The sequence below is a fragment of the Aotus nancymaae genome, unplaced genomic scaffold, assembly GCF_030222135.1.
Source record: "Aotus nancymaae isolate 86718 unplaced genomic scaffold, 86718_ANA_hifiasm-v0.15.2.pri h1tg000025l, whole genome shotgun sequence".
In the NCBI taxonomy this organism is placed as follows: Eukaryota; Metazoa; Chordata; class Mammalia; order Primates; family Aotidae; genus Aotus; species Aotus nancymaae.
The window spans coordinates 37,341,368-37,354,668 of record NW_026988438.1 but is presented as its reverse complement, the minus strand read 5'-3'; the positions used below and the strand labels follow the sequence as shown (position 1 = coordinate 37,354,668).

At 43.8% G+C, this 13,301-nt stretch overlaps 1 pseudogene; it reads left to right on the top strand.

Annotated features, from left to right (window-relative positions):
- The first annotated feature begins 3,207 nt into the window (after positions 1–3,207).
- On the top strand, positions 3,208–12,969 carry LOC105713925 (large ribosomal subunit protein uL11-like; annotated as a pseudogene).
- The last annotated feature ends 332 nt before the right edge of the window (positions 12,970–13,301 follow it).

Here is a 13,301-nt window from a genome sequence, read left to right as displayed (position 1 = left end):
TAGCAGCCAAGTCTTAACAACCAATAGCAGCCGAGTCTTAACAACCAATAGCAGCCGAGTAATTCCAACCAACAACAAGCCAAGTCCTAGGTAAAGGCTTGTAACTTACCCAATAGCAGTCCTGCTCTCCCACAACCAATTGAGCTGTTTCACTCCCTATAAAACCCCATGTCTAAAAGGAGTCTGTGCGACTTCTCCAGCCCCTCCTGTCGGGCAGCAGAACCTCACCCAGGAGGCTGAATAAATTCCTTCGCATTGGATCTTCTTGTGCTGGCCTCATTTTCTTCGCTTTAAACTCGGCGAGAACAAACCTTACAATCACACCTGAGAGGAGGAAGATAACGGAGATGGAAGACTCGGGATGCTCAGGGCCCTGCTGGCCTTCAAAAAGCAGGACCCTGAGCATCCCAAGTCTTACCATGAGTTGCTAAAAGAGAACCAGACATATGTTTATTCTTTTGAAAGAAACCTGAACCAAGCCATTCCTCTGGACCATTCTTCCATCCACTGGACCAACAACTCATGGTTTGAAGGATTTTTTGCTTAATGGATGTGAGAAAACAGCCAGATTAAAAGGACTTCCAGGAGCAAAGACAGAAAACACACAGGGCATTAGACAACCAAAGTGGAGCTGGCTAACTAGATATGACTCCAGTTGTGACCACGCCATAGTGCCCCCTAAGCTTGGTGAAGAAAATAGTGCCTAACAGGCCAAAGAGAGCTGAAAGAGCCATGAGGATGCTAAGCAGGGAATCTCTAACCCCTTGAGTATATGCATAGCCAGTGGTGATACAGTCAGACCCCAGAACTGTCATGTAGAGGAAGGCCAAGCCCGCGCCAGCTAAGAAGACTGTCTGCAGTAGGCTTCCCATCCCTCACGGCACATGCGGAGTAGCCTTTGCATGTTTTGAAGGTGAAGACGAAAACCTGTGGTTGTGGTCTGTTCTTCAAGGTTAAACTTGTGGTCCTTTGGCTCTTCCAAAGTCCTGGGCTTGTAGATAAATCCATCATTGATTTCCCAGCAGTCCATTTCATCCAAAATAAAATCCAGACAAGCTTTAAGTCAGTGCCTGTCCATCTCCCCTCAACCCATCCCCAGTCTCATCTGCTTCTTTGTTGGACAATTCCGGTGTACACTGATGGCCTCCTACCCCAAGCACCTGTGTCTGTTTGCCTAAAGATCCCTCTCCAGCCACAGGAACATGAGGGGTGGGCTGTAAGTTGCCCTGAGAACAGCTGTCAGCAAAAGATGGACAAGAGTTGGTGGATAAACACCTAGTTTCCTTGGGCCTTGATGGTACAGTTCTGAGGTATGTCCTACATAGTCTCTCAAAAGGTCCCCAGTAGGATTGAGCCCAGTGGCCATCAGTGGTAACCTATATATTAACACACCTTTGATTGGCTTTTCTCCCATCCCTGTCTCACTTACCATTCCCTCACCATGCTTCCTGGAATCACCTTCCAAATATTAATAGATGACTTTTCACCCCAAATTTTCATCTCAGGGATTACTCCTGAAAGAATCCAAACTAAGACATAGTCACCCCAGGAGGATGGCACTGAAGGGAGGAGGAAGAGGAGGACACATTTTGTAGAAGATAAAATGTCACATGCTTGGAACTCAGTCATGAGCTCCAGGAAATAGTGATAAATATTTCCTTTGATTACTTTTCTGAAGAAACAGATATTTACGCAAAAAAGGCTAAATACCTTGCAGTCTTCCAGGATAGAAAAGACAATGATTAAGTGTAGATTTAAAAATATATAACCACTTGTGAGGGGTAGTTAGTGTAAATTAAGACAAATCCTGCAAAGGACTAGAGGAGCCAAATAGGACTGTGGAGGAAGGAGAAAGGGGCAGGTGGGCCAGATCCGTTCTAGACCAGGAAGTGTGAGAAGGATGAAGCTCTTAATTGCAGAAATGAATGTATTGCCATAACAGTTTTTAAAAAGATCACAGTGACAACCACAATGAAAAAAATAGCTGATGTTGACTTAAGTTTTACTATATGCCAGCGATTAAAATTGGGCTTTATATAAACTCTTATTTAATTGTCACAACATCCCTATGACATCACTTGTTTCGTTGTCCTTAATTTACAGAGAGTGAGACAGAGAGTGTGAATAAACTAACCTTGCATGGCCACACAGGTAATAGCCACAGAGGGGAAGGAGATACCTTATTCTATCTGTCCATTTAACTGCTTATATATCTATCTATTCATCCATCATCTAAATATGTATCTCTATCTAGCTCTCCAAATACATATATTTTATTTATGCAGTGAGATCTGGTGGACTTTAATTGCAAAATAACTTGAGAGAAAAGAGAATTAATTGTAAGAAGTACAGAAAAAGAAACAGAGCAGAGCAATTCCTGGACTGTGCTGTACCAGGCAGACGGGCAGCATGGTCAGTATGCAGTGCTGTCTCTTTCTTTGGAAAAATGAGGTCATATACTGGCAAGGTCCCCTTCTTTTATTCCCACCATAGTGTTCAGGAATTTCTGATTAAAAAAAAAATACACTTGAAAACAGGAATGACCAATTCTTCGTATTGTCTTCACCAAAGAGCAGCCCATACTCTGACAAAGTAGCCTCTCTAGTATCTTTGGGGGAGGAGGTTCATAAGTGAGATAGGAGGAGTAATTTGCCCCCAGGACTGTGGGAGAGTTGTTGTATACTGCACAGACCATGGGGTCTTAGTCTTTCTGAATGGAGCCCCCAGAGTTATGCAGTGCACAACCTATGTATAAGGCAGCCCCACCTGCTGTCACCAATAAGATCAGCCCTATGAACCGCATGACCAACGGCACAGCTGGAGCCCTCTCATTGTCACTGTTTCTAGGCATATTTGCAAATAAAATGTTGAGATTATGATCAGATCTGATTATGGTCAGAACTTTCAAGAGTTCTGGAAAGAAACACTGACATAAAGGAGAAGAAAAGCATAGGAGCTCCCTCTGAGTTTGCATTACTTTGAATGTTCACAGCCTCCCGTTGCCTTTCTAGGAAGTTCTTCACTGTGTGTTGCTGAGGTTTTATAGCCAATTGGGGAACTAGCTGACAAACCCTGGACAGATATGGAAACTACACAAAGTGAAACCAAGCTCCATCCAAGAATGAAACAACAACCAATCACATGACATGCCCATGTCATTGCCTGACCCACAGATGGAGGAGCAAATATATCGATGATCTGGTCCATCTGCCAGACTGTTGCACTCGTTCCTGTAAATGAAAGGAAGGAAACATTGCAACCTAATGGGTGAGTCCTTCCTTCCGGTGAATTTAACATCATGCACTTGCTAGATTTGCTAGTCATGAAATTATGGTGAAAACAGGAAAGATCCCTTTGGGTTTAACTATAGGCTAGTCATAGGATTTGCAACCAGGAAAAGACCTTCAAGATCAATTCTATTGGAACTTGGACAATTAACAGATTTAAAAAAAAAAAAAACTGAGAAAGAGAGAAACTATGTTACTTGTAGCTAATTATTTTAACTTCCATCTCATCATTCTTTCCCAACACAGCTCACTGTCTTAGCAACAATAATAGTGTTAACAGTCATTATTATAATCAACATGTTTGTCGGGGAAGAAAGGTGACAAGGGGTGGGTACAGGACAGAATTAGTCGAACACTTACTCTGTGCCAGGCAGTAGCCCTAAGCTTTCTACATCTATGCATCTCAATCCTCACAACAACTCTTACAGGGCAATAGTGTTTCCTTTTCACTGATTAGGAAACTGAGGCACACAGAGGTGATTTTATTTGTTCAAAGTCACAGAGGGCATATGGCTGAGCTGAGATTCAAACCGAAGCAGTGTGACTACCAAGCTGCTCATCTTAACTATTCCACCATCATCGAAGGATATACTTACAAGATTGTTTTTTAAATTGTAATAAATTCTGTCCTTTATCTTTTTAAAAAAATTTAATTAACAGAGATAGGAAGACTTTTTTCATTCAGAGACAGAGGTCACCGTGTCACTTGGCTTTTACCCACATAGCTGTTTTATTTTAGGTGCTGTTATTTAAGCCAGAATATATCCAAATAAGTATAGTTTAAAAGAAAACATGATTATAAGGGTTCCTAGTCTTTGCAAGGCATGATTTCTGTAGACTCCTCCTTAATAGCTCCCTTTACCTTGGCCATCAAAGCTCACAAATGTTTTCTGGCAGACCACCGATCGCGCAAATAGAGAGTAGGATGAGACCTTCGGCTTTAAGTTGGCAATGTGTATATATTTCAGTGTGAATAATCCGAGTTTTGCAAATGGAAGAAAAAGCAAAAATGCTAGATTCTTTCATTTAGCTCTATTACTAAATCAAATTTTTTTACCTCTATTATCAATGATAATTGACAGTCACACTTGAGGATTAATTTTTTTTTGAAAGAGGAAGTTTTATCATTGGCCAGAATTAAGAAATAGAAATCTCTTTTTTTTCTTTTTTTTTTTTTTTCTTTTGTAGAGACAGTGTTTCCCTATGTTGCCCAGGCTGGCCTTGAACTCCTGACCTCAAGCCATCCTCCCATCTTGGCCTCCCAAAGTTCCAGGATTACAGGCAGGAGCCACCAAGCCTGGCCAATAAATCTTTTAATTTACTTATTTTCCAGGCCTAAAATGGCCAAGGAACTTCTATGATACATTTTGAGAGGCTTCTCTCCTAAAAGTACAGTCTATATACTCTTTAGATAATAGAGTATCAACCATTTCTTAGGTGCTTCTTATATGCAGATATAGTGTTAAGTGCTTTCCAAATCCTCTATTTCATAGAATCCTTCCCAAAGCTGAATGTGTGTGTGTGTGTTTGTGTGTGTGTGCACGCGTGACTTTATTTCCCTCATTCTGCAGATAAGAAAAGTCAAGTAACTTGCCCTCGAGTATGTGTCTAGTAAGAGGCAAAGCTGGTTTTAGTGAAATTCAAACTTAAACCTATGTCTGCATTGAGTCCAAATAGCATGTTCCTAAAGGCTGTTATCTGCCTCTCTCAGAGCCCTGATTGCCTTGTCAGCTCTCTACTGCTCAGCTGATCAGAGGACTAGTGCCCACGGCGGTACCACTCACCAACCAGTTAGCCTCCATTGTCACCATCAGCTCACAGTCCAGTCCGTCTGAATGGTGATGATCAGCACTGTGCCGGCCAGAATCTCCAAGGCCACTAGGGTGCTCACCAGTGCACAGCAGGCCACCTGCCGAAGGAGGGGAAAGGGAGTTTGGAACCCGAGAATAGATTTTCTGGCTCCACTGCAATGCATACGGTTATTTATCTGACAGTTCAAGGAATATCTAAATGAACACAAAGACCTTAGAGAGAAAAAGATTCAACGTAGGTTTGGAGCCCAATGCTATTGTGTTAATGCTAAGTATTTTCTTCCTCCCACCTCATCAGAGCCAGAGCAGATGCTAGTTTGTATCTTGCAGATACAAACTCTGCTGTTCTATTGCCTTCATGTCAGTGGGATTTCAGCTCAGACTAACAAATTAGGGGAGAGGAAAACACTGAGGAATGACTAGCCTGATCCCAAACCAGTGAGCAGGGCCACAAAGAAAACACTAGCTGGTGGACATTCAGCACTCTCACTGGTGGTGCAGGGGCACGAGAGACACTCACAGTGAGCCAGCCATGCCGGATTTGCTCCGTCTGCTTCTTGCAGGGGAGCACGAGCATCAGGTGTAACAGGTGGTGGCAAAGGCATTCTGAGTGACGAAGGCATTCTGGGTGATGAAGGCGTTCTGGGTGATGAAGGCATTCTGGGTGATGAAGGTGTTCTGGGTGACGAAGGCATTCTGGGTGATGAAGGCATTCTGGGTGATGAAGGCGTTCTGAGTGACGAAGGCGTTCTGGGTGATGAAGGCATTCTGGGTGATGAAGGCGTTCTGAGTGACGAAGGCATTCTGGGTGATGAAGGCGTTCTGGGTGACGAAGGCGTTCTGGGTGATGAAGGCGTTCTGAGTGACGAAGGCGTTCTGGGTGATGAAGGTGTTCTGAGTGACGAAGGCATTCTAAGTGAAGAGCGAGGCACAAGCAACTGTGAATGGAAACACCTGGCCCAATCTTTACTCTCAGTTTTAACAGGCAGGTCACAGCCATGTCATTTAATGGAGAGACGGCCGGGCACGGTGGCTCACGACTGTAATCCCAGTACTTTGGGAGGCCAAGGCAGGCAGGAGTTCCAGACGAGCCTGGCCAACATGGCGAAACGCCGTCTCTACTAAAAATACAAAAATTAGCCAGGCACAATGGCATGCACCTGTAATTCCAGCTACTCGTGAGGCTGAGGCACGAGAATCGCTTGAACCAGGGAGGCAGAGGTTGCAGAGAGCCAATATCATACCGCTGCACTCCAGCCTGGGCGACAGAATGAGACCCTGTCTCAAAAAAATAAAATAGAATAAAAATTAATGCAGAGTAGTTACATTTGACCAAATCTCTGTGCAACCAGGGTTAGCATTTCCCTTGGTGATCACGGGCTTATGTAGGAAGCAAACGCAGACAAAGACAAAGCCTTTGCAACCAGAAGAGTAAAAAGCTGGACTCTGCAATGAGTGAAAACATATTTGAGAGACAGATCATGTGAAAAACTGGATTCTGCGTAAGTCAAGAAACTTAAAATGTTCTAGTGCTACATTACACTCTCCTGGATTTAATTTGTAACAGAAGTTAACCAATTTAGTCTAAAGACCAGCACACCAGATTTTTAATCAGCTAATGTTTTCAATGGTGTGGCTTCAGAGAATGCCTTTTCATGGTAGAAGGAGAAAAGTCATACATTCCGTCGTAGAAGGAAAACAATCATGTTGACTAGAAATCAAAGAATAGGAAAAACATAAAATAGCCTACATTCTTATTGAACAAAAGAAGCTTAAAGAGATAGTACAGCCAAAAGCTAAAAGTAGATCTATCTACATTTGAGCAAATAAGTCTCCAGATACTAATGACTAGTTTAGACAGATTACCCAGTACAAAACATCATTTACACAAATAAATTGCCTCTAATAAAACAACACAAGTATATTATACATAGGTAATGCCAAAATATTGAAAGCATTTTTCAGGAATTTGATATTAAAAACCTATACTTAGCAAAAATCTAAAAACTACATTAAGATATTTTACATGTAGAATCAGAGAATAATGACACAAAGCTGGATAAGTTTTTCTTTTCTTTTCTTTTTTTCAGACAGAGTCTCGCTCTGTCACCTAGGCTGGAGTGCGGTGGTGTGATCTCGCCTCACTGCAACCTCTGCCTCCCAGGTTCAAGCAACTCTCCTGCCTCAGCCTCCTGAGTAGCTGGGATTACAGGCGCTCACCACCAAGACCAGCTAATTTTTGTATTTTTAGTAGAGACGGGGTTTCACCATCTTGGCCAGGTTGGTCTTGAATTCCTAACCTTGTGATCCACCTGCCTCGGCCTCTCAAAGTGCTGGGATTACAGGCGTGAGCCACCATGCCCGGCCTGTATAACTTTTTCTAGTTTTTAACTTGTGCTCTTTTGCTCTTAAGTTCATAGCAATTTATGAATTTTATTTCACAAAATAAACCAAAAAAGCCAGTGAAGTCATAATATGCCACATAAATATGTATGTCAAAGGTAAGAGTGTTACCTTTATGTCTTGGTTTCTTGTCAATACAATCACCAATTAAGACCCCAAATATTAATACAGATCCAGCCAGCACTAAGCCAAACACTGCTGATAAAAGCAGATTATGTCCGTATAATTCTATCGGAAACAGACATGGCAAAGTGCCACATTCAGTCTCCCTGCAAGGCAGTACAGGCAAAGCATGTTTTAATCGTTGACCTAAAAGATGGATCAAAGTTAAAATCCAGAAAGATGCATTTCTCCCAAAGGGGATGTAATATGCAGGATTACAAGACAGAATGTCAAAATTATACTTCTATGCAGTACGTCTATAACTTCATTTTTGTGCTATATAGTTTTAAATTTTAAAAGCTAAAGAGAATCTATTTTAAAATCTTAAAACCTTCAAAGAGTCAATAAGCTAATAAGATATCAGACAAACACTTCAAAGAAGAAGAGAACTCCAAGAACAAAGCCCACAGGGCCCTGAGGACATCTGCTGATTCCAGAGCAACAGCTGTGAAATAGAACAGCAGACTATGGAAGTCCATGCTACCAAAGATGGGGACTAAGATAAACCAGTTCCCATTTTAAGCTGAAATCCCATGTAATTACATCCTAAGTGTAAGCAAGGGTAAACTTGAAGTAAACTGACACTCACCTGGATTTGTAGTCTAGTTCTACCTCATGGGGGCCAGGAAATCTCACACCTTGAATGTGGATTAGTGTTACCAAATGACTAGTGTCCACTATGCATCTGGTAGAAGCTAATTAAAATTATTTCTAAAGGAAGTTGCCACCATCTTTGGCTTCAAAGTATTCCTACAATAATAATAAAATAAAAAATTTTATAAAATAATATAAAAAGTATTCTTCTTCTTATTTTGAGAATGGATCTCACTCTGTCTCCCAGGATGAGAACAATAATGCAATCATAGCTCACTGCAGCCTCAACCTCCCAGGCTCAAGAGATCCTCCCACCTCAGCCTCCCAAGTAGCTGGGACTACAGGCATGCACCATGATACACAGCTAATTTTTTTTTTTTTTTTTTTTTTTGTAGAGATGGAGTCTCACTATGTTGCCCAAGCTGGTCTCCTGGGCTCAAGCAATACTTCTACCTTGGCCTCCCAAAGTGCTGGGATTACAAGTGTGAGCAACGATACCCAGCCTTTATAATTATTCATTATATTTAGTCCAACACATGTTTTTATGCACCTGTCTCTAATATATTTGTTCTTTTCTTTTTTTTAATTAATTTATTTTTGTTTTTTGAGATGGAGTCTCACTCTGTCGCCCAGGCTGGAGGGCAGTGGCACAATCTCGGCTCACTGCAACCTCTGCCTCCTGGGTTCAAGCGATTCTCCTGCCTCAGCTTCCTGAGTAGCTAGGATTACAGGCATGCACCACCATGCCCAGCTAATTTTTATATTTTTAATAGAGACAGGGTTTCACCATGTTGGCCAGGCTGGTCTTGGACTCCTGACCTCAAGTGATCTGCGCACCTTGGCCTCCCAAAATGCTGAGATTACAGGAATGAGCCACCACACCCAGCCACCTTCCTCTATTTGTTCCATATTTGATAATTCAAACATATTTAAACAAAAATACACATTTTGCATCTAATATTTTGAGACATCCTAATGTCCTTAATATTGCAGTTCTCTTAACCATCCAAAGACAAAACATTAATTTCATTTTGATTCCTTTTACCCATATTGATAAGGCACAGCTTACAAAAATAAAAAATCTCGGACTCATGAGGTAGATCAAAGTTGCTCCTAAAACACATGTATTTAAACCATAAGCATTATTAAATAATAAATATGTATACATATTTATTTGGAGCAAATTTTGCCCGTCAATCAGAAAGAGTAAGATGCTGTTTAGCATTAATTTGCTTTCAGAGAGTAGACCAGTGCTGGATGAAAATACAAGCACCAAGTTAGGAAACTCTCAGGGATTTTGTTTTCTTTTGACAAAGTTGTCTTCATTCATTCGACACTGAGTGACTAAGGGGGAAATATCCACCTGTATCCCTTTTCTTCTATTTTCATTTATTTATTTATTTTTGAGATGGAGTCTCACTCTGTAGCCCAGGCTAGAGTGCAATGGCACAATCTTGGCTCACTACAACTTCCGCCTCCCAGGTTCAAGTGATTCTCCTGCCTCAGCCTCCCGAGTAGCTGGGACTACAGGCATGCGCCACCACACCTGGCTAAATATTTTTTATTTTTATTAGAGACAGGGGTTTCACCATGTTGGCCAGACTGGTCTTGAACTCCTGACCTCAGGTGATTCACCCACCTCACTCTCCCAAAGTGCTGAGATTACAGGCATGAGCCACCATGCCCAGTCCCTTTTCTAAGGCTAGAGATAGAGAAATAAGCAAGGATTTCCATTGTCATATGTGCCATAAAGGAAGTAGCCCAGAATGTAATGGAAGAATGTAGAAATGGCAACCAACTCAACTGGTGAAGGCAGGACAAGAGCTTTCAGTGGAAACTGCCCCAGGGCAATATCTGAGGGCCAAGAAGGAACTGCCCTAGCAAGTAAGTATTAGGGATAGAGACAGCTCTCCTGGTTGGGAGAACAGTGGGTACAGAGGCCTGGAAAAGAGAAAGCATAACTGCAGACAAGATCCAGAGGTTGGGGTGTAAGGTCCAAAAGTCAAAAAGGGATAAGAAAGGGAAGGGATGAAGCAAGTCTGAAATGAGACCCTCCTTTACCTGGGAGGAGCAGGAAAGAGTAGTGGATCGCCAAAGCTTCTGTGCCTTGATACGGTTTGGCTGTGTCCCCACCCAAATCTCAACTTGAACTGTATCTCCCAGAATTCTCACGTGTTATGGGAGGGACGCAGGGGGAGGTAATTGAATCATGGGGACCAGTCTTTCCCATGCTATTCTCGTGGTAGTGAATAAGTCTCACAAGATCTGATGGGTTTATCGGGGGGTTCTGCTTTTACTTCTTCCTCATTTTTCTCTTGCTGCCACATGTAAGAAGTGCCTTTCACCTCCCACCATGATTCTGAGGCCTCCTCAGCCATGTGGAACTGGAAGTCCAATTAAACCTCTTTTTCTTTCCAGTCCTGGGTATGTCTTTATCAGCAGTGTGAAAATGGACTAATACAGTCCTCTGTGGATTCTCAGCTGCAGGGGGCCTCCTCTCCAGCCTTTCAGCACAGCCACCCCGCACCTTCCCACAGAGCTGGGGGCAGGACTCCTCTCCTGCTTCCTCTTGCCCATCCTAACCATCACTCCTTATTTTCACCTTTCTGATGCCCATCAGAAATAGGGTCTGATTTAGATCTTTAGTGACACAGAAAACACAGTGCAGAGTGAGTGTGGGAAAGTTTTGGATCAGACCCCCATCTGGCCAGGCACTGGCATCCCAGTCTTCCTTGACATGCCCTGCAATCTCTTGTGTGTCTTTTGGGTTTTAGAGAGCCCTGCTGAAAGCCCTCTTTATGGCTCTCACTACCTTCTACCCTACCTCGTCACTACATCGTCTATGGAGGCTACCACCTATTCAGATCCATCCTTGCAACCTTCACTAGACTAGCCCTGCTATAGTGGCAGAGATTCCATGTCTGCTCCTTCCTTCCTTCCTCCCCTCCTCCCTTCCTTTCTTTTCTTTCCCTCTTTCTTCCTTCCTTCCTCCTGTCCTTCCTTCCCACCTGCCCTCTTGTATGTATTCACGTATTCAGGGGTTTTGCCACGCACTGGGGATAAAGTGGTGAGAGAACTGGAGAGAGTTCTTATATCTACAGCCCAGCGATAACAGACAGTAGACCGTGAATTACAACCCAATGTGATGAGTTACAGATTAGACAGGGCGAGGTGCCATCCCATCACCCCAGAAGCTACTCATGGAGGAACCATGGCAGGTCACTCAAAAGGCCCTCTGGAACCGAAAGTTTGGCATACGACACTGAGGAAGGACATTGACGCTGGCCATGTCATCCCCTGACACAGGAGCACTGCCCAGCCACCCACCCCAACACTGAAACAAGTGCCTGGGGTCATTCATACCCAAAGAAGTCACCAACCCTGTGGCCTCTCCCCAGGTGCACCCTCTGTGCTTTGGCACCTCAGCAATGCCTGAGGCATAAGGGTTTTGCTGTCACTCCACACCCCAGCACTGGACAAATCCTCCAGTGACAGAAACTACATTGAAGTGCTGGAACCCCTGTCTGCTCGGCTTAGCCCCTCTGGCCCATTGCTTGTGGAAACAGCTTCTTGGGAGCTAGCCTGCCACATCAGGAATTCTCCAGAATGTGTGAGGATCTTCCATCTGGCCCAGCCTGGGGAGAGGATCTGGCCAGGGGGCAGATCACCCCTCACTGACTAGTCTCCTTTCAAAGTCTCAGCACCATGGTGGGTCCTCAGGCTGGGCTTGCGTTTCTCTTGTCCACTGACTTTCCCACTTCCCTAAATAACTTCTCTTCTCTCCTGAAAACTTTCCCACACTCACTCTGCACTGATGACTGTGTTTCCTGTGTCACTAAACATCTAAACCACAGAAGAGGACTTCCTTGAGTTCTCATCCGCACACCCGCCCCATCGACACCTACACCTGGCCCCGGACTCTGCCTCCCCTCCTGTCTCCAGGCTCCTGGCACAGGCCAGTTCCTCCCCCACATCTCTCTTCCCTTCTGGAAGACATTGGTCCAGCCTTTCTCCCACTCCGCTCATGTGTCCTCACACTTTCTCTTTACTAGGTCTTACAAATAAGCTGTTATTCCAAGTATCTCTTCAAAAAACAGCAACAGGCTTTCGGGTTTCAGCTGGGAGGAGGCCAAGGTGCAAATTTCTTCAGTCGTCCTGAATCTGGGTTCATCTAACACCAGCCACCTCTGCCATGCTGCCGAAGTTCAACCCCAATGAGATCAAAGTTGTGTACCTGAGGTGCACCGGGTGTGAAGCGGGTGCCACGTCTGTGCTGGCCCCCAAGATCGGCCCCCTGGGTCTGTCTGCAAAAAAGGTTGGTGATGACATTGCCAAGGCAACCAGTGACTGAAAGGATCTGAGGATTACAGTGAAACTGACCGTTCAGAACAGACAGGCCCAGATTGAGGTGGGGCCTTCTGCCTCTGCCCTGATCATCAAAGCCCTCAAGGAACCGCCAGAGACAGAAAGAAACAGAAAAACATTAAACACAGTGGAAATATCACTTTTTATGAGACTGTCAACATTGCTAGACAGATGCAGCACCGATCTTTAGTCAGAGAACTCTCTGGAACCATTGAAGAGATCCTGGGGACTGCCCAGTCTGTGGGCTGCAATGCTGATGGCCGCCACCCTCATGCCATCGTAGATGGCATCAACAGTGGTGCTGTCGAATGCCCAGCTAGTTAAGAAGCACGACAGAAAATATTTCAATAAAGGATCATTTGACAAAAACAAAAACAAAAAACCAGCAACAACAACTTTCTCTTGCGTCCCCGTTCTCTTGGCTACTACCCTGGCTCTCTACTCACACCTATTATCTTGAAAGGATCATTTGCTCTTGCTTCAATTCTCCCTTGAACCTCCTCTGAACAAATTTCAACATATCTATCTACTCCTCACAAGGTCATCTATGACCCCCATGAGGTTCAATCCAGCCATCAGTTCTGAATGCATCTCATCTCTGCATGTGACATCTTGCTCCCTTCCTCCTTTAAGAACTAGGCTTCATGCACCCCCTTCTCCTGGCCTTTCTCTTCGCACA